The 19,235-nt window shown below is 41.7% G+C and overlaps 1 protein-coding gene and 1 pseudogene across 5 annotated transcripts in view; one reads left to right on the forward strand and one right to left on the reverse strand.

The window, feature by feature from the left end:
- The window catches only part of LSAMP (limbic system associated membrane protein), a 638,551-nt gene that overhangs the window by 512,383 nt on the left and 106,933 nt on the right, over window positions 1-19,235 (forward strand). The window lies entirely within an intron of this gene.
- LOC144305064 (malate dehydrogenase, mitochondrial pseudogene) lies at window positions 16,466-17,295 on the reverse strand (annotated as a pseudogene).

Raw genomic sequence — 19,235 nt, forward strand, 5'->3', positions numbered from 1 at the left:
CCTTGCTTTAATACATCTTATACTCTAATAGTATACATGTGAATGGCTTTTATGCTCTTGATCTGAGCTATACAGAACAATTAAGATCTGTTACGCAATGAGATTTTACATTTGAGAGGAAGAGTTAATATTTGACAGATATGTTATAGAAAGTTAAATTTCCTCTTGCTTATTGTATATTTCAGATATTTGGACTTTAATATCCCATAGTGTAAACATCTGTTTACTTTGTATCTTGACTGCTGAGCTCCTTGAAGCTACCCATTTTTTCCCATTCTGAATCCCTCATAGTTCACACCCCAGCTGGTAAGCAGTGGGCTTTGAAGAGAAGAGGCAAGCGGGAGGCATTCCCTTAAGGAAGGCCAAGTATCCTCTGTGACCTCCTGTGTCTGCTTGCGTCTACGTTCCTCTTGGATAATCAGTATTGGACCTTAAACTTCAATATTCTACATTTCAGATGTGTTTCATCCCTCCATAAAGTAAACAAACGAACAAACGAAACAACCTCATTCGTGCTCTGCCACATGGGAAGGACTGGAAACAGGGTGGTGTACCCAAGGCATTTCGGGGACCTGTAGATGACTTGTGGAGGTGGAGGGAGAACTATAAAGTGTCCTCCAAACTGAGATGGCACTTTGAGACTAAAAAAATGCAGCAGACAGCTCCACACAGTTTACAGAGAGTTTGAGTCAGAGTAACTTACTGACAGGGAGGATTGGGCAGGCAAGGATCTAGAAGCTGTGCAGCTATTCTCTGCTAAGTCTGGACCTTAGTGTACAGATTATATAGAATGCGGAGACGTGCAAAGGGCATTGTGGTTAGGTCAAAGGGTCTGCATACACTTCACTGATAGCTAACACTTAACAGACCTCATGGCAACACCGGTGTGTCAGGAGATGGAGGGGAAACTATGTTATCTGTACTAGTTATCTAAACAAATTTAGGGAAGACCAGAACAAGCCTCCCCACATTCTGTTCAGGTCATACATTAACCTCCACAGGGCCTGGAACACGTAGCCCTGAGGGAAGTCATTACACTGGCATGAATAAGGTGGAAGGCCAAAGATGGAATCAGAATTGTCACCACACCTACATTCCATCTCCAGTATTTTCATGGCCTGTACATTCTTTACATGTCATTCTTCCACAATGACTCTGGAGCCAGATACTGACAGGTGACTTTCATTCCTATGCCACAGCAGCGGTATAAGCAGCAACATGAGATTAATATACCCAGAAGACAAAAGAAAATGCTTAGAACTATAGTTTCTAAGCAACCCAATAAAGAAGTGAGCCATCTAGTGAAGGCATCAGCAAGAGATGCGCCTTCTACATATGGGACATTAAATCAGTGACATTACTGTCATAGGAAGGTATATATATATATGAACAGCATCCAGGTCCCTGTTGGAGCAACAATTAAAATATCTAGAGCCATGCCATTTTATAAAACCACCTTCCTCATTTGAGCAGTTTCTTGATCGAGTAGAGAAATGCTTTGGTAAGAATTATTTAACACAGAGGCTCTAAATTTAGCCAAGGCCTGAATTTCTAATTTTGCATGAAGACTGACATATTGAGATAAGAAAATAGACACTGGCCATTCCTACCAGGCTAGACTTGGGCTCCATTAGGACCTTAGGGCTGTTAAGTTATGAAGCATCCCAGAAAGGGATGCCTAGGTAAGAGTGAGAAACCTAGGGTGCATTTCCCTGTCCACCCATAAGGTAGCTATGCCCATAAGTTAATTCCACATATCAAAATTCTGTTTTGGGGGTAGAGAAACCCCAGCCCTTATAGATTTATTTTCTCATCCTGTCCAGTCCGTGTCTAATATTTTATGCATCTATTGATAGGAAGAGTAGAGCAACCATCCCATATGTCAAGGGATAGCAGAAGTAAAATTAATCCTCTCAATACATAAAAGGATATGTATTAATATGCCATGCTCTGCACATAGCCATCCCAGGCCATCCCAAATGTGGTAGTTAATAAGCTTGGAGTCATTAGTTCCTTGCCAAATTATTTTATAAATGTATATTATTTGTAGGGGATGTCTGACTTTTTCTCTGCAGGGCACCCAGCACATCATGGGGAAGGGAGGGAGCAGGTTTACTAGACTTAGCCACCATTCTCAATCCATGATATTGAAGGGTATCACTGCCCATGGTATCCCTTCTGAGCTGGATAGTGAACTGCATGGAACATAGATGTGGTTACAAATCCCATCATCGGAACAAATGTGAACTCCAGCATAAGTGGAGGCCCATGATAGGTATTTCCCACAACAACAGGGAGAGACAGTAGTAGTATGAGTCTAGAGGCAGTATGACAAATGTTTTATAGGCAATAAATATGGCAAATCTCCATTTAGCAACAACACGGTAGATGTTTGGTCCTCATAAGCCAATAACCCCCTGGCTCTGGTGTTTTCCCTGGAGGAATGATATCATATATTATGTCCCTTGATGTCATCGGTGTGTCTATATTGTGTATAGATATTTAGGTTACCACTCATAATAATGCCACTTCAGTACCAAACGTCAGAGGTCCAGAAGCAGTTCTGTGTGTGTGTGTGCATGTGTGTGTGCGTGTGTGTGTGTGTGTGTGTGTGTGTGTTGGGCCCTGACTAATATAGAACAATGGGTTAATGGCAATACCAGATATGAGCTCTTGGCCCCAAGGGATTAGGATGCTATGCCACTTTGGGGCAGAGGGTACTCCAAACCAGTTTCCAATGAACTAAAGTCTTACTGAGTGGGAAGACTTGTAGCAAAACAAAATGAGTCCCTTATAGGCCTCAAACCTCTTGACAGTCTCTGTACCCGCAGCGCTTGAGCTGGGCATGCTGTTTGTTATGTGTTCACGTGCTGATGTCTATTTCACTGTGAACTCACATTAAAGAGCTTAACTTACTGTGTTAGTTGTGCCAGCCATCCTTCGAGGGAGCTGGCTGGTGACAATGTCTTTAACCTGTTTCTTATTAGTCCATTCATCCTTTCTTTTTTTTTAAAATTTATTTTATTTTATTTTATTTATTTATGATAGGCACACAGTGAGAGAGAGAGAGAGGCAGAGACATAGAGGGAGAAGCAGGCTCCATGCACCGGGAGCCCGACGTGGGATTCGATCCTGGGTCTCCAGGATCGCGCCCTGGGCCAAAGGCAGGCGCTAAACCGCTGCGCCACCCAGGGATCCCCCATTCATCCTTTCAATTAGGCCTGCAGCAGTGGGATTATACGGCAGGTGCCAAGTCCATAACATATCCCAGGCCTCTGCCCATTCTTGGCCTTTATGGCAGGTAAAATGTGTCCCTTGATCACTATCTGAGATGGTATTTGTACATGCCCTGTAGCTTTGTTAATCCTTTTATAGTTGTGGCCTGATTGGCTCTCTTATAGGAAAAGGCTTGTACTAAGTCTCATTGGAATGTCTGCACAAGTCAGTGCATATTTGTGCCCTCTTGACAGTAGCAAAGGGCCTATATATTTGGCAGTGAGAAACAGGGTGTGTAGCTCACCTAGTATGTATGCCCCAGTGTATGGCGCAACAGCCATTACCTGAGGTGGTGTTAGAGGCGTCTTTGTAAGCAACTCAGAGACCAGAATGTCTTGCTGTTTCCCAAGTAGTTTGGGGACCTTTTACAGTGGACCCATTCTGCTACATCAGACAGGTGAGGATTTCCTTCAGTGGAAGGGCTCCCACCAGGACTAGAACATCTGCCTCCATGATTACTTGGCAATGTGAATGGGGAGTAAGCAGACACATGCCATACGTGGATGGCTACATTAGGTTTAGTGCATACTCCCCAAGTATCTTTTCCATAGTTCCACTCCCCCACAGGGGTCTATTTAATGTAGCATCCATGTTGTTAACCCTTTCCACCTGCTCAACTGTCAGTGGCAAAATTGATAGGCGTGGTTCATACCTCAACACAATCCAATTCTGCCCAGTGACTACTTTGTTTAGTTTCATTTTCAAACCAAAATACATTAGAATCCAGTTGAATGGCAGAAAAGGCCAAATAGGGGGTCTTCCTGGCAACTACCATAAGTAGTATACCATGTGTCTGCTGGAGGCAGAAATATCCTTTTCTTTACTTGGCGGGGGGAGTTGAGGGGGGTGCATAATGTCAGTGACTTCTGGAAGTTGGGCTGCGTAGACATAGATGACCAGCCCCAGTAACAAGTGCAGTCCATAAGACAGCAGGCTAGTATTGCAAGTATTTGCTGTGGGTAAGCATGCCATTTCAGTAAGGTGCTCCCCTGGGCACAGGCACTCTGAGGTTTGCTGAACATATCTTTAATCCATCCTCATACCGACATACAGGTTCATATCATCACAGGCAAGTCATCAGTTAATCCTTCCATCTGTTAATACAAGAATACAGCTAATAATTGTTTCTCAATGGGACTGTACCTGGTTTCTGTTCCCTTCCATCACTGGGAACAGAATCCTAACAGGATTTGTTTCCAATTATGTCATTGCCATAAGTCGCAGCCAAATCCTTCTAGATATAAATTTATATGTAATTCACAATTCACATCTGGCATTAATTCCCCCAGGCATTTTTACATACAACAATGTACTTGTTTTACTGCCATTATTGCCTTTAAGAACACCTCTTGTTGGTAGCATTCCGATCCCATGGACTCCCCTTCTTAAAGAAGGTATATAAAAGTCTTCATATCTATGCTAGATCGAGAATAAAAGATCTCCAGTTCTTCAAAAAAACAAAAACAAAAACAAAAGCCTGCAATTCCGGGACACCTGGGTTGCTCAGCAGTTGAGCATCTGTCTTTGACTCAGGGCGTGATCTCGGGGTTCCGGGATTGAGTCTTACATCAGGTTCCGTGTGAGGAGCCTACTTCTCCCTCTGTCTGTGTCTATGTCTGTCTCTCTCTCTCATGAATAAATAAATAAAATCTTTAAAAAAATTAAATAAGAAAAGCCTGTAATTTCTTTACCATTTTAGTGATTGGGAAGGCTTATATTTTATCAATGACCACCTCTGCCATCACTTTTGTCTTACTGACCGTATGACGCCCAAGAGCTTTATTGATTGACCCAATTCTTGGGTCTTGTCAGTATTAACCACCATCCTCATGACTTTTAAGTACTCTTGTAATGATGCAGCTGCTTGAGACAGAGAGGATAAATCATCCCAAGTTAATATAATGTCATCTATATAATGATAAAGCACTATTTTATCTGGCAGTAGCAATTTTTCCAAATCTCTGGCTACTATCCCATGAGAGACTGTGGGATTATGGACATACCCTAGTGGCAATGCCTGGAAGGTCCGTTGTCTCCCATTCCACGTAAAGGCGAATTGGTCTTGGAATTCAAGCCCACATGGAATGCTGAAAAAGCCATTAGACGGGTCTAGTACACAGTGATAGGTTTTAATGGATGCCATGATTTTTCTCAAACAATAAGGCTACATTAGGCACTGTGGATGAATGGGCAGAGTAACTTTATTGAGTTCCCTATAATTGATCATTTATCATTCACCAGGACCCATTAGATTTCCTTACAGGCCAAACCAGGCTATTGAATGGGCTTTGAGCAGGCCTGATTACCCCTGCATTTTCTAATTCTTTGATGGTGGTGTTAATCTCATTATGCCCCCCCCAGGTAGTTTATATTGTTTTACATTCACTATTCTCCGGGGTAACCTGCTGCTATATAGGTTCCCATTTTGCATGACCCCAACAACAGGTTTTACTACTTGGTCGCACAATCTGAATTCACCTGTCCTTGTAGTTAGGTGCATATCCTATAAAACATCTATGCCCAAAATATACTAGGAATGGGGGAAATACATACTAGAAAATGGCAGGGAGGGAACCTGCCAATCTGTAGATAGAGACTAGTTTTTCTGACCTTGATGATGAGCCACCCATAACCATCAATAGCTTTTATCACTCCCCCAAATTTTGGGGGGTTACTGTATATAAGTGCATTCGGTTCTAGTGCTTATTAGAGCTGATACAGTCTGTTAGTGCAAAACCAATAAATAGTTATTGTTGCCAGGATCCTTTGTCTTCCAACCTGTTTATTTCCTTTATGACCAGACTCAGTCTCACTTAAGTCAGCCACCATAGCAGCTATTGTAGCAATGGGTCAATTAACCATAGATGCAAAGACAGATACTAAAGTCCCATACCACACCCTGGGTGCTGACTGTAAGATGGTCTTTTATACCAGTGGTAAATAATTCTTCATTTGGGCCTCTAAAATGCTGGGTGTAAATGGCATGGTTTATTCCTAGTTCACATATAATTTTTGTAATTTTTCCATAAAGGTTCAGCGTAATGGAGGGGAGGCAACATTTCTGTTGTTAGGTCGGGTCATCTTAATGCCAGCATTTATCCAATCAATCAGTTTAGCTAAGTACCCACCATTTTCACCCATGCCTGCAGCGTATGATCTTTGTCAAAAGGCAGGTTAAGCAGTGTGCCGAAGGCCATTTTTGACATCTCAGATCCATTTAACATAATACCATCTCCCCCAATATCCCACAATCATAACACCCAAGCTGCCTCACCTTCTCAGCCTTTTTGCTTAAAGTAGCTTATTAGCTCTACCAATTCAGAAGCAGAATATTCCCTCACAGTTGTTTTCTTATGGTGCGAATTTCTTCTCGGTCATTCTCAGGCTCATGAGTGACCTGGGTCTTTTGTTTGAATCAAAGGTCATGCCTGTAAATCATTTTCCTCCTCTATGATAATATGCTCCTCATCAGAGGAGTATATTATCTCAGGGATCCCATCTTTTAGGGTCCCAGTCGTTTTGAGACATAATTGTTCCTACTTTACTGCATGACAGTCTGTGCCTGCACAGCTTTGGCATCTTACATGCCATAATTTCTAAGCATTGCTCCTGCTGTTGGATTCTTTTGGACATAATGTCCTCATGAGAGGAACATGCACCTTACATCTTTTTCTGAGGTCAATACTTCTCTAGTCTATTCTAATTCTTTCCCTACTTGTAATTCCCTTTCCATGGTGTCTCGTAATGCACAGAGCAATGGCCAAGCTACAGCAGCAATAGCTTGTTCCTGACCCTTTTCCATTTCCTCCTACCTGTCATTTTGGATAGGATATCTAACAATCCCCAGGATGTTTTCAGGGCATTCCCATACTCACTCACTGGTCTGAAATGCTCAAACAACCTGGCTAAGTCTTCCCACATGGAGGTGGCTAACCAGCCTGGGATTCAGCTCCCCACCCCCAACCCCCACCCCAGCAAACAATGGCTTTTTTTTTTTTTTTTTAGATTTTATCTATTATCCATAAGAGACAGAGACATAGGCAGAGGGAGAAGCAGGCTTCCCGCAGGGAGCCCAACACAAGACTTGATCCCCCAACCCCCCCCCCCATTTACAACCCAAGCCAAAGACAGATGCTCAACCGCTGGGTCACCCAGGTGCCCCCATGGACAACAGGCTTTCTTCTGGCATGGTCCCTTTACTCATGCTTGTTTCATTTTCAGTCTCATCCTGGCTGGCTCGCCAATTGTTAGAAGGTGGAGGGGAAACTATACAGTAACTAAGAAAGCACTTTGAGACTAAAAAAATGAAGCAGGCAACTCCAGACAGTTTATACAGAGTTTGATTCAGGGTAATTTACTGACAGGGAGGATTGGACAAAGATCTGGATGCTGTGCAGCTATTCTCTGCTAAGTCTGGACCTTAGTGTACAGATTGTATAGAGTGAGGAGACGTGCAAAGGGCATTGTGGTGAGGTCAAAGGGTCTGCATACACTTCACTGATAGCTAACACTTAACAGACCTCATGGCGCCACCGGTGTGTCAAGAGATGGAGGGGAAACTATGTTATCTGTACTAGTTATCTAAACAAATTTAGGGAAGACCAGAACAAGCCTCCCCACATTCTGTTCAGGTCATACATTAACCTCCACAGGGCCTGGAACACGCAGCCCTGGGAAATCATTACACTGGCATGAGTAAGATGGAAAGCCAAAGATGGAGTCAGTATATTCAGCGCTCCTATAGCCCTTCTTTCTGGGCTAAAGTTAGCGTAATATTATGCGGTTATATGTAGTCCAAGGTATGATCATCTCCCAAGCTCACATGTATAGCTATAGCAAGGTGAGCTCAGGGATTTTACATACAGTGATGGTAACAAAAAGCTAAAAATGAGAAAATGTGGATTCAAGAACCACCCCACTGATTAATTAGCTGGGTGATCTAAGTCATATTGCTTCTCTTTTTTGAAATCCTTTTTCCTCATCCATAAAATAGGAGAAGTTGACCTAGTTGATCTCAAAGGTCTTTTCCAACAACAAAATTCTATAGTCAGCAAAACCTCTTACAACAGCACAAGCAGACACTAGAGAAACCCCATCTTACTTCTCCACTTCTAAATTTATCACTTCATCCATCAACAAAACATTGTCCAATATAAGGGAACTGAGTTAGGTATATTTAATAGCATGAGAGTTGTCTCAGCCAAGTTAGTAATGTCAGACTTTCATTCAGGTGTTTGGTCATAGTTGTAGAAAACCAAAAAGAGTAGAAGGGGTGCAGCAAATCCTGAGTGTCCCAATTTCAGTTTAACTTGCATAACAGCAGGGAAAGGGTAAAAGGGCTTTTTTTTTTTTTTTTTTTTTCCAGACAGTTTCTATATCACAGCAAGGCTCCAGCCTCTCAGTGCCTTCTGGCTTTCTGGTAAATAAAAGAAGTAAACAGCCCCCATCTTCTCCACCCCTCCCCCACCCCACCCCCTTTTAAGGTGATTGTTCTCTCATCCCCTTTGGAGTCAGATCCAGGATACCATACAATGCTTTCAAGTGTAAAAATATACTTCCAAGTCCCAACTTCCCAGCAGTGCAGAAAAATCCTAAGAGTTTAAGAAGAATGAAGAAGCTTCTAAATCTGTGTGCCTGAGAGTACTTAGTGTCCCATTCTTCCTGACACAATAGATCTGGTTTTATGTGGTATACAGTCAGAAAGGACACATCTAGAAGTAGCCGTGAGCAGTTTTGTCTGCTTATAAGAGAGATGCTTATCCGTCTAGTTTTTCTAACTCTTAGAGGTAATAGAAGGAAATATAATAAGAGGAGAAGAAAAGAAGCTGCCCATCAAGTCCTCCTCTAGATTTGGATTCTGTTAAAGAAAAACTTATTCTGACATTTGTTAAAATGGTAAGGAAAACTTTATTCAGAACTGTTGCGATACATGTTGAGACCATCCCAAAAAGGGACAGAGATTTAGCTCAACTCAGAATACAAGAAAAGTGGGGATTAATATCCAAGAAGCAGGTTGGGTTCGGAGGTTGCTCCGTGGGGAGGGTGTCGGCAGATCAGAATTACTAAGAAGAGACATCAAAGGTTGAGAGGGATTTCTCACTGAACTGACCTAACAGGATTCTTGCTAAAGGCAGGCCGAGATGATTAGATATCAAGGATGAAATAGGGGATAGAGAATTTGATTAGATATTGAGGGTGATCAGGGTAGGAGGATTCTCTCTACACTGACTTAGCAAGATTTTGCTGAGAATCAGGCTCTGCAGTTCCAGCAAGAACAGAGGCTAAGATTGAGATCTATTCAGGCAGATGGCTCAGAGGACCTTAAGGTTTGGTAAAGGAGAGAGTGACAAGAATTCTCTCCTGGACCAAACTTTGGTCAAACTCTCCTGAGCTCTCTTTCTGACAAGGTCTTGACTTTAGGACTTCCATGTTTGTCTCTGTATTGTTCAGTATGGGCAAGAATCCTGCTAAGTCAGTTCAGTCAGAATCCCTCACCCTTGCTATCCGGGCACCCTCAACAGATGGATATCCTCCCCCATTCCTCAGGTGCTATCTGGTCTCCCTGGCCTGCCTTCAGCAAGAGTCCTGTTAGGTTGGTAGCCAGAACCCCCCTGCCCTTTACCCCTAATGCTTCCTTTTATACTTTTCCATCTACTGACAGCACCCTACATTTTCCTTGGCTATAAATTCCCATTCTTCAGGATCCCTGGGTGACTTAGCGGTTTAGCACCTGCCTTTGGCCCAGGGCACGATCCTGGAGTCCCGGGATCGAGTCCCACATCGGGCTCCTGGCATGGAGCCTGCTTCTCCCTCCTCCTGTGTCTCTGCCTCTCTCTTTCTCTCTGTCTCTGTCTCTCTCTCTCTATCATAAATAAATAAATAAATATTTTAAAAAAAAATTCCTGCTTTTCTTTGTTGTATTCAGAGTTGAGCCCAATCTCTTCCCCCTACTGTAAAATCCTATTGCAATGATCTCTATACTGATCCTGATGGTCTTGAAAAAAATTGGACTTGCTGTCTAACAAATGTCATGAACAAAGTCTGCCAATTCTCTGAATATTCTATATTTTTGGGGGCTGCCTCCTCCTTCTCCTCTATCATCATCTTCCTCTTCTTCTCATCATCCTCCTCCTCCTCTTCCTCCTCCTCCTCCTCCTATTCTCCTCCTCCCTCTCCTCCTTCTTCTTCTCCTTCTCCTCCTTCTCCTCTCCTTCTCCTTCTTCTTTGCCCTGACTCTTATATTCGCAGAGCAGCCATAGTCACACAGTAATCTTATGAAATTTACTGATTTAATGGTCTTCTGTTTCTGTATCTTTTTCTTTCTTCCTTCCTTAGTTTGTTCTTTCTTTTTGATATTTTTATGCTTTGGATTCGTGGAGTTCAGTTCTCTGAACATTCTCTTCTCAAGGTCCAGTTAGGGTTTTCACATGATTGTGGCTCAGTGTGACCTAGGATTTTAGCTTTTACTCTACATCAGGAACCATGCTAGAAGACATGTGAAAAAGACAAATTCTGTCTTTATGAAAAAAAATCTCTTTTCCTTATGAGAAAACTGATGTTTTATAGCAGAACCCACATAAATGAATTATTCTGCTTTCTCTTCCGTTTCCATGTCAGAGGGCTTCTTCATCACTGGAAAGGGAATTTACTTTTTCCCCTTTTCTCAAGATAGTCCTCAAAAAGCTCTGTTGAAGAAAGGCATTTTCAGGACAGTTCTTTTTTTTTTTTTTTTTAACCTAAAACACCTGTGCACCCTTCAGCTGTCTGACAGTCCTTGCCCTGGGGAAGCTGAAGGCCAAAGGACACTGGCTGCTGCTAGCCTGCTAAGCACCCAGCACAAGCTTCTGCCCCTAGGGGCATTCAGTAAATATTTGTAGACTGACAGAAGCCTGCAGGTCAGTAAGGATGTGGCTTTGTCATGTCCAGGTGAGCTGAGGATCAGCACAACAACTGAATGGAATGGAGAGGAATCACTGGAAAATAAGTTGGTACAAGTCTAGAGGAATAATTAGTTAAGAAAAAAAAATGGTATCAATTATATTTTCTCCCTTCCCTTGGAGGTCACCTAGTGGGCAGATTACACAATTGATGAAAAAGAGATTTTTTTCCTCTTTTTTAAAATCATCAACATGAAAATCCTGTAATTTATTGAAGCATCTGTCCTCCTTATAGCCTTGTGCTATGGACTTTGAAGAGCATATTAAAATAATACAGCTTGCCTGCCAGAATAAACATGACATATTTTCTAGACCATCAAGTTTTACTTAAAAATCAAATTGGGGAACATTTGCTTCTGGAAAGATAGAATAAGACTTATCCCTATTTTTCCAGAAAAATGCAATTATAAAACCAGCATATTACATATAAAACAAACATAGAAGACCCTGAAAGTTGGGGAGAAGAGATATTCTAGGTGAGAATCTCAGGATGTGAGGAAAAACATGGTCATAAGTTCCCTAGGTTTTGGTTTGGGGGGGTTTTGCTTTTTTTGCTTGTGTCATATATCCCAGATTTGGAGTTGCAGAAGCTGGTAACTTGGAAATCCCAATGGACATAGACAAAAGTAGTCCCAACAAAAAAGCCTGTTCTCTTTAACCAAAAGGCCAAAAAAGAGGGAAAATATCAAGACACAACACTTTTAGACAATAACTATACTCCAGCTAAATACCACAGGAAAAACTGGCTCCAACTTACTCGTGCCAACAAATGCCAAGTAGAGAGCATAGATTTCAATAATCCTGTGATTGTAAATGAGATGTCACAATACCGTTGCCAAGGTGTTGCTAGAGAAGGCCAGGTGGGGAGATGAGCTTTTCATTCCCACTGGCCACTAATGTGCCCCCACCCACTCCCTGGGTATAAATGGAGTCCGTGTGGAGAGCCTGGACTTCCACACCCACCCAGTAAGAATGAGACCTCCCACACCTTCACAGCTGGGTTAGTGTCAGAAAATGAGACAGGTGGTACTGTAACTGTTGGACATACCATCCACAGGTATAAAAGAAGAACTGAGCATCAACCTAAGTCTAACATATTGTATAAAAATTAATTAAAAATGGGTCACAGACTTAAATGTAAAATTTTAACCATAAAATTTTTAGGAAAAAAGTCTTCATGATCTAGGGTCTAGGCAAAGTGTTCTTAGACTTGACAGCAAAAGCATGATCCATAAAAAGAAAAAATCGATAAATTTAGCTTTATCAAAATTAACAACTTCTACTTTTTTGTGAAAACGGTTAAAAGACATTAGAGAGTAAGAAAAACCACTTATTTAACAAGGACTGATATCTAGAATACATATTCTAGGACTTCCAATATTCAACAGTAAAAAAATAAGTAAAAAAAAAAAACTCAATTAAAAAATGGACAAAAGAAATGAAGAGACATTTCAGTGAATAGGATTTATAGATGGCAAATAAGCATGAAAAGATATTCTAGGTCATTAGCCTTTAGAGCAATCCAAGTTAAAGCCACAAGATCTAAGTTAAAGCCACAAGAAGGTATCACTACACATCTGTCAAAACAGCTAAAATAAAAAACATTGCAACACCAAATGATGGCAAGGATTTGAAGAAACTATCCATACTGGTGGGAATGTAAAATGGTATTGCCAAAAAAGTTTGGCATTTTCTTTAAAAAAAAATTAAACATGTGGCTACCATATGCCCCAAGTGATTGTACTCTTGGACATTTAACCCAGAGAAGTAAAGTTATGTTCATACAAAAACCTGTTCACTAATGTTTATAGCAACTACATTCATAGTAGCCAAAAACCAGAAACAACTATTCAATGGGTAAATAGTTAAACTGTGGTATATCTATTCCATGGAATACTTGCAGCAAAGAAAGGAATAAACTACTGATACATGCAGTAAACTTAGTGCTTCTCAGGTGACTTATGCTGAGTGAAAAAGAAACAAAATCAAAAGTCATGTCTCTGTAATTCCATTTATATAACACTCCTTAAAGAACAAAATTACAGAAATGAAGAACATGCTAGTGGAAACTAGAGCTAAAGAAAGGTGGAGATGGGAGGGCAGTATTGTGGCTACATGAGAGATCATTGTAGTAATGGAAATGTTACATATTTTAACTATATCAATGTCGATATCCTGATTATGCTACTATGCCATAGTTTTACCATTGGGGGAAAATGGGTGGAAAGTTCACAAGGATTTCTGTATTATTTCTTACAGCTACTTATGAATTTATAATGAACTCAAAATAAAAATAATAATTTAAAAGTCAAGTGGGAGGGTAGAAAAGTTAGAGGAGACACTGCTTACATTAAAATACACTTAAATATGAGGGTGGAATGAAAATTTTCCTTGAATTTTTAATAAAACTTGAAACATCAAGGACATTTTACATTTGAAATAGAATTTTGAGACTGAATGGGCAAACAGTAGGATAAATGTATCTGTGTTAGCTTTTTAGAAGAGTGAAACACAGGTACTGTAAATTTATGTAGAATGAGCTAGGCTAAAGCAAAATTATGTCTTCTCTGATAAAACAAACATCTCATTAAAGTACATTTATTTTGACTAGTCTCACTACTTTTCACCTAAAACTGATGGAATGCAGATGATCTATGATCTCTTATTGATTTAGAACATTTAAAGTTTTATCTTTGTGGCACCATCTCCCAAAAATCAAATAGAGGATGTCTTCAACCTATTGAACTGATACTGCTGATTTGTATAAATGATGCGCTTCTTGATAAAAAAGAAAAAGTTCGGAAATAGAAACCTACAGATTGAGCCAACACGTAGGAATAGGAATGTCCTAGGTATATTTATGGGGAATGTGGGGATGGTGGGAATCCTCTATTGCTCCTAAAGAAAGGACAAGTAGTGATGTAAGCTAGGTATGTAACTATACCAAGGGAGAAGAATAAATACCTGGGCATTTGACACCTGAGTCACTCACTTAATGAGATCTGTCATCTGTTTCTTTATACTCATAAGTCATGAGAATCAAGCAAGAAAGAATCATTTGCATGATTGTGCAGACTAAGAGAAGCCAAGAATCATTTGCATGATTGTGCAGACTAAGAGAAGCCAAGAGAACAGTAATCAGAACTAGCAGAAAGATGGGATCTGGCAGGTGGGCAGAGAATCAGAAATCTAGAACCAAACCTTGGAATTCCAGAAGGCATTTGGCATCAGAAATCTGTGCCATGAGCTGATCAAAAGGAGATGAAGACTAAGGAAGGATAAGAAGAGGAGAATGTCTACAAAAAGACCTAGACAGATATTGAACCTAGACAGGCCACTAGGACAGGAAAAGTATGTGTAGGAACAACACAGGAATCCAGTTTTTTACCAGAATTATTGTCTAAGCTGAGACTTTGAGAAAAAGGCAAAAGTTATACTGTTTAAATTTAAGTACAAAATCACGGGACATAAAGCAAACAGCAGGGATGACTTGATTTGCAATCCTAAAGAATCAATGAGCACCTTGTGTTGTTTGACTTAGGGTAGGAGGAAGTCAGTGTCTGGGGCAAGGTTGATCACCTAGGTAGGTTGGACATGAAGGCAGGCAAGTCTTAAGGGGAGGGGACTTCAGAAAGGAAGCCATAAAGGTTCTGATACAGATTTATTTCCTGCAAACTCCAAGATGATTTAAAAAAAAAAAAAACTTTTTGCACTAGCGAAGATACGATATTAACAGTAATCAGAGTAAAATTACTATTTCTATTTTATTTTTACATTTCTTTTTTTATCTTATTTTTACATTTCTTTTTTTTATGCTATGGTCATTGTAGAAACAAGTTCTTTATAAATACTAGAGGTTGCATATCCGAAAAATCATAGGAAAAAGGTCAAGCTATGAGCAGCTTCAAAACCAGGCTGATGGAGGATCTGAACAGGAGCCTGCCCCAACCTTCACTTTCTTAAATACCAAGATAGGTTCATGCATTTGGGTTTTTGCCAATCTGGCCATCTGCAGTATTTTATTTTGAGCCTTACAGACAGATAAATTATATTAGCAAAGTAATAGTAATATAAGTGATGATAATTCTGCACTTGAATAAGTGTTTCATTGGTGAAACATGACTTTGTAAGGTAGGTGAACTAAAATCCTTCAACTGGATGTTTGGAGGGGGGTAGGTTTATAGTGCTAGCTAGCTAGGTGATCTTTTCCCTAAGACAATATAAGGTATGTTTTCTTATCTCCCCTTCTGGTTACTATGCTGGCCTCAAATCTCCCCATCAATTAAGTGCAGGTTCCTAACCCTCTTTTAACATTGAAGATCCATGGATAGGCCGTTGAAGTCAGCAGTGACATGAGACGAGGCTATGTTTTCTGATTTGAAACTACCCAGTAAGCGTCATGGTGATCTTCAGGATAAGAAGGCTTTGAGCAGTCTCTAAATGGTGTCCTGTCTTATTTAGCAGTGGCAGTAGCACACATCTTTCCTTTTCTTTGGCAAAATGCTTCAGATACAAATATGATTTTTCTTTTCTTTTTTAAGACTTTATTTATTTATTCTTGAGAGACACAGAGAGAAGGCAGAGACATAGGTAGAAGGAAAATCAGGCTCCATGTAAGGAGCCTGATGTGGGACTCCATCCCAGAACCCCAGGATCACGCCCTGAACCAAAGGCAGATGCTCAACCATTGAGCCACCCAGGCGTCCCAAATCTGTGATTTTTCTTTGATTACAAGCTAAATCATTTCATCAAAAAACTTTTCACTATTGAGTTTATAGTGTACTCACAAATCAGTTCCCAAGTACTGGGGAACTACCTTTAGCTATTTTACTGTTCCATAGTCAATTTTCTTTCATGTGGTCAAGCAGATCTAACTGGGGAAGTAGACTGCAGTGAGCTTGAGGGAGATTGGAAAGTCAGAAGATAGATAAGCAAGATTAGGAATGGAAACTGGAGGCCATGTCAGAAACTAAAAAGGGACCATATGCAACAGGGAGCAACAAGACTTGAGGGTGACTGTAGCAAATAACAGTAGATGTTGGAGTTGTTTGACTGAAATAGGAAACCAACCCCTGGTGCAGTTTTTGTAGGAAAAGGAGTTTGTTTTTAATGTTCAAATTATGCTGATACTGTGCTAACATTAAATTATTAGGATTATTGTTTACTTGGGTTTTTCTTTCTTTTTTTTTTTTTTTTTTTAATGGAAGCCTGCTTTTATTGATGCACACATTGACGGGCTTGCGATTGGAAGGGGCGGTGACGTTAACATGACTGGTGGTTAACGCAACGGAAACATGAGGGCAGGAGATGGCTTTGCAGGGACATGATGCCTTCATAAGTTAGGGAAACGGACTGCTAGCTGGCTGCCCTTTCATTTCATGTTCTTCACAAACTCCTCTCCCTTTTTGATGGAGGCCTTCAGCTCGGGGATGGCTTCTGCTATCATCTTCTCTTCAAAAGGGGAGATCTTGCCAATGCCTAGATTCTTCTCGATGCCCTTTTTCCCCAGCAGTAATGGTGTGGAGAAATAGGCACAGTCTGCTTCCTGGGATTTAACAAAGGAACATTCGACAACTCCTTCCTTCCCATTCATTGCATCCACAAGGGAGAAGACAAACCGAGCTCCAGCGTATGCCATGGACAGGGTGGCAGAGCCTGCTCCAGCTTTGGCCTTCACCACCTCCGTGCCGGCCTCCTGAATCCGCCCAGTGACGGCTGTCAGCTGGTCCTGGGGAAGGTCCACCTTGGGAGTGCACTGAGAGATCAGGGGGATGATGGTCTTCCCGGCATGACCGCCAATGACAGGAACATTGACTTGCACGGGATCCAAACCCTTTAGTTCTGCAATGAAAGTGTTGGCCTTGACAATGTCCAGGGTCGTCACCCCGAAGATTTTATTGGGGTCGTAAGCTCCGTGTTTCTTGAAAACCTCGGTTGCAATTGGGATGGTGGAGTTGACCGGATTTGAAATGACGCAGATCATGGCCTCGGGGCAATGCTGGGCGCAGGCAGCAGTCAGGGTGGCCACAATTGAGGCCTTGGTGCTGAACAGGTCATCCCGTGTCATGCCTGGTTTTCTTGGGACTCCAGCTGGAATAACCACCACATCGCAGCCTTTGAGGCAATCTGGCAGCTTCTCAGGTCCGAGGTAGCCTTTCACGGTTGCTCTGGTCTCGATGTGGCTCAGATCTGCGGCCGCTCCGGGTGTATGAGCAATATCGTAGAGGGTCAGGCGGCTCACTAAGGGGCTGTTCTTGAGAAGCAGCGCAAGGGGCTGCCCAATTCCTCCGGAAGCCCCAAGCACAGCTACTTTAGCATTGTTCTGGGCCGAGGTGCTGAAGCTGCGGCGGAGAGCGGCGCCGGCAGGGCGGGCGAGGGCGGAGGGCACGGTTGGTTGGAGCGGGCAGGGAGCCGAAGAGCAGGCGCAGGAGCCGGCGGCTGGCAGGTGACACCCTACTTGGGTTTTTCAACATAGAACCTAGCTAAGAATTTAAATAGGCCTCAAAAGTTACTTCACTCATTCTTTGAAATCAAACTAATAAAGACATAATTAGCCTCCTCTAATGCAGTTTAATATGTAATACCTGATTATTGAACCACATCTTATGTCTGAGCTCTCTTGGAAAAGCATGTCTAAAAGAAGGAACAGAACTTAACATGCAATGAGCACCTGCTGTGTGCCAAAAACTGTGCCAAACTCTTTATATATAGTAATTTATGTAAAGCCTTCAGCAAACAAAGCTATTAGCTTTACTTTACAGATGAATACATTAAGGTTTTGATGGTTGCGGTGACTTGCTCCTGGATACACAGCTAGTAGAGGAGAAAAATGGGATTCCAAAGTTAACGTTCCTTCTGCTTTTCCGTGCTGCTCGGTCTTTGGATTACAGAGCTGTGGACTGCCCACCCTCTGAAGTTTACTCTTCAGATAGCTACCTGTTGCAATAACTATGATAACAAGTAATAATAGCAAAGTTGGTCTCCTAGCAATACCTACACCCAGACAACATCTGATTCATTTAAGTCATTTGCTCTCCAGAGCAACACTATTTTCCTCAAGACTTCTATGCAAAAACAACAAAAGAAAACCGAGAGGAAATCAAGCATCATCTCGGTACCATGCTTAATAAATGCTGGTGTCAGATTGATGAGATGGAATAAATAAAAGTAACTTCACTTAGCTACCCCTGCCCTCCCAAAGACAAAGTGACACATGTTATAAATGGCAGAGTTCCATCACTGAACGCATTTCTGGTGTAATACTGAAGAAGAGGGCGGCAGAGCAAAATTCCCTGGGCTGGTAACCTCATCCGCTCTTTCTTCCTTTTGGCATTGGCAAGAGCCTGTGATCTGGATGGGAGCTCTAATTGCTTGCCATAAGGTTCCAGCACCTGTTTCCAGGGTCCAGTGGTCAGAGGAACAGCCTGAATGCCAAAAGTTGAGTTTGCTGTTTCTAGTTCTGCTGTCGCCTCGTGACCTGGGCATGATGGCTCTTCCTGGCCTTATCCCACCTCCCCAGAATTCTGTAAATCAAGAATGCCTGGTATTTTCCCACTCCCAGAGCTCCCTCCCAAAATACCCTTCAGGCTTTTGACCTCCTGATGCCCTGGAATGGGAGATGCTCCTGAGCAGAGGCACCCCCAGAAGGAGACCTCTTTCCTTGGGAGCTGCAAGCGCCAATTCAAGTGAAGGCGACGAACATCTTGGCATCTTTTGCTGGGTTCTCAATGCTGAGCCTCCAATGTATTGTAAATATGTGGCTTCTCTACGTAAGGCTGTATTTTTTATAGCACATGTTCCCAAGTATGCTCTGTACAGCTGCACAGCCTGTGACTTTAATAACTCTCAAAGCTTTTTCCTAGTTTTGTGTTACTGACTCAATAGCAAAGGATCAATTTATATTAAAGACCAAATATTAAAAATTCTAGGGAGGACTCTGGGGTATCTATTTTGGAATTTAATTGAAATCAGTGTAATGTTGTTCACAGACGAAAAACCGAACAGGTATATTTTGAGGCTTGT

Source organism: Canis aureus, chromosome 35 (genome assembly GCF_053574225.1).
Source record: "Canis aureus isolate CA01 chromosome 35, VMU_Caureus_v.1.0, whole genome shotgun sequence".
NCBI classification, from domain to species: Eukaryota; Metazoa; Chordata; class Mammalia; order Carnivora; family Canidae; genus Canis; species Canis aureus.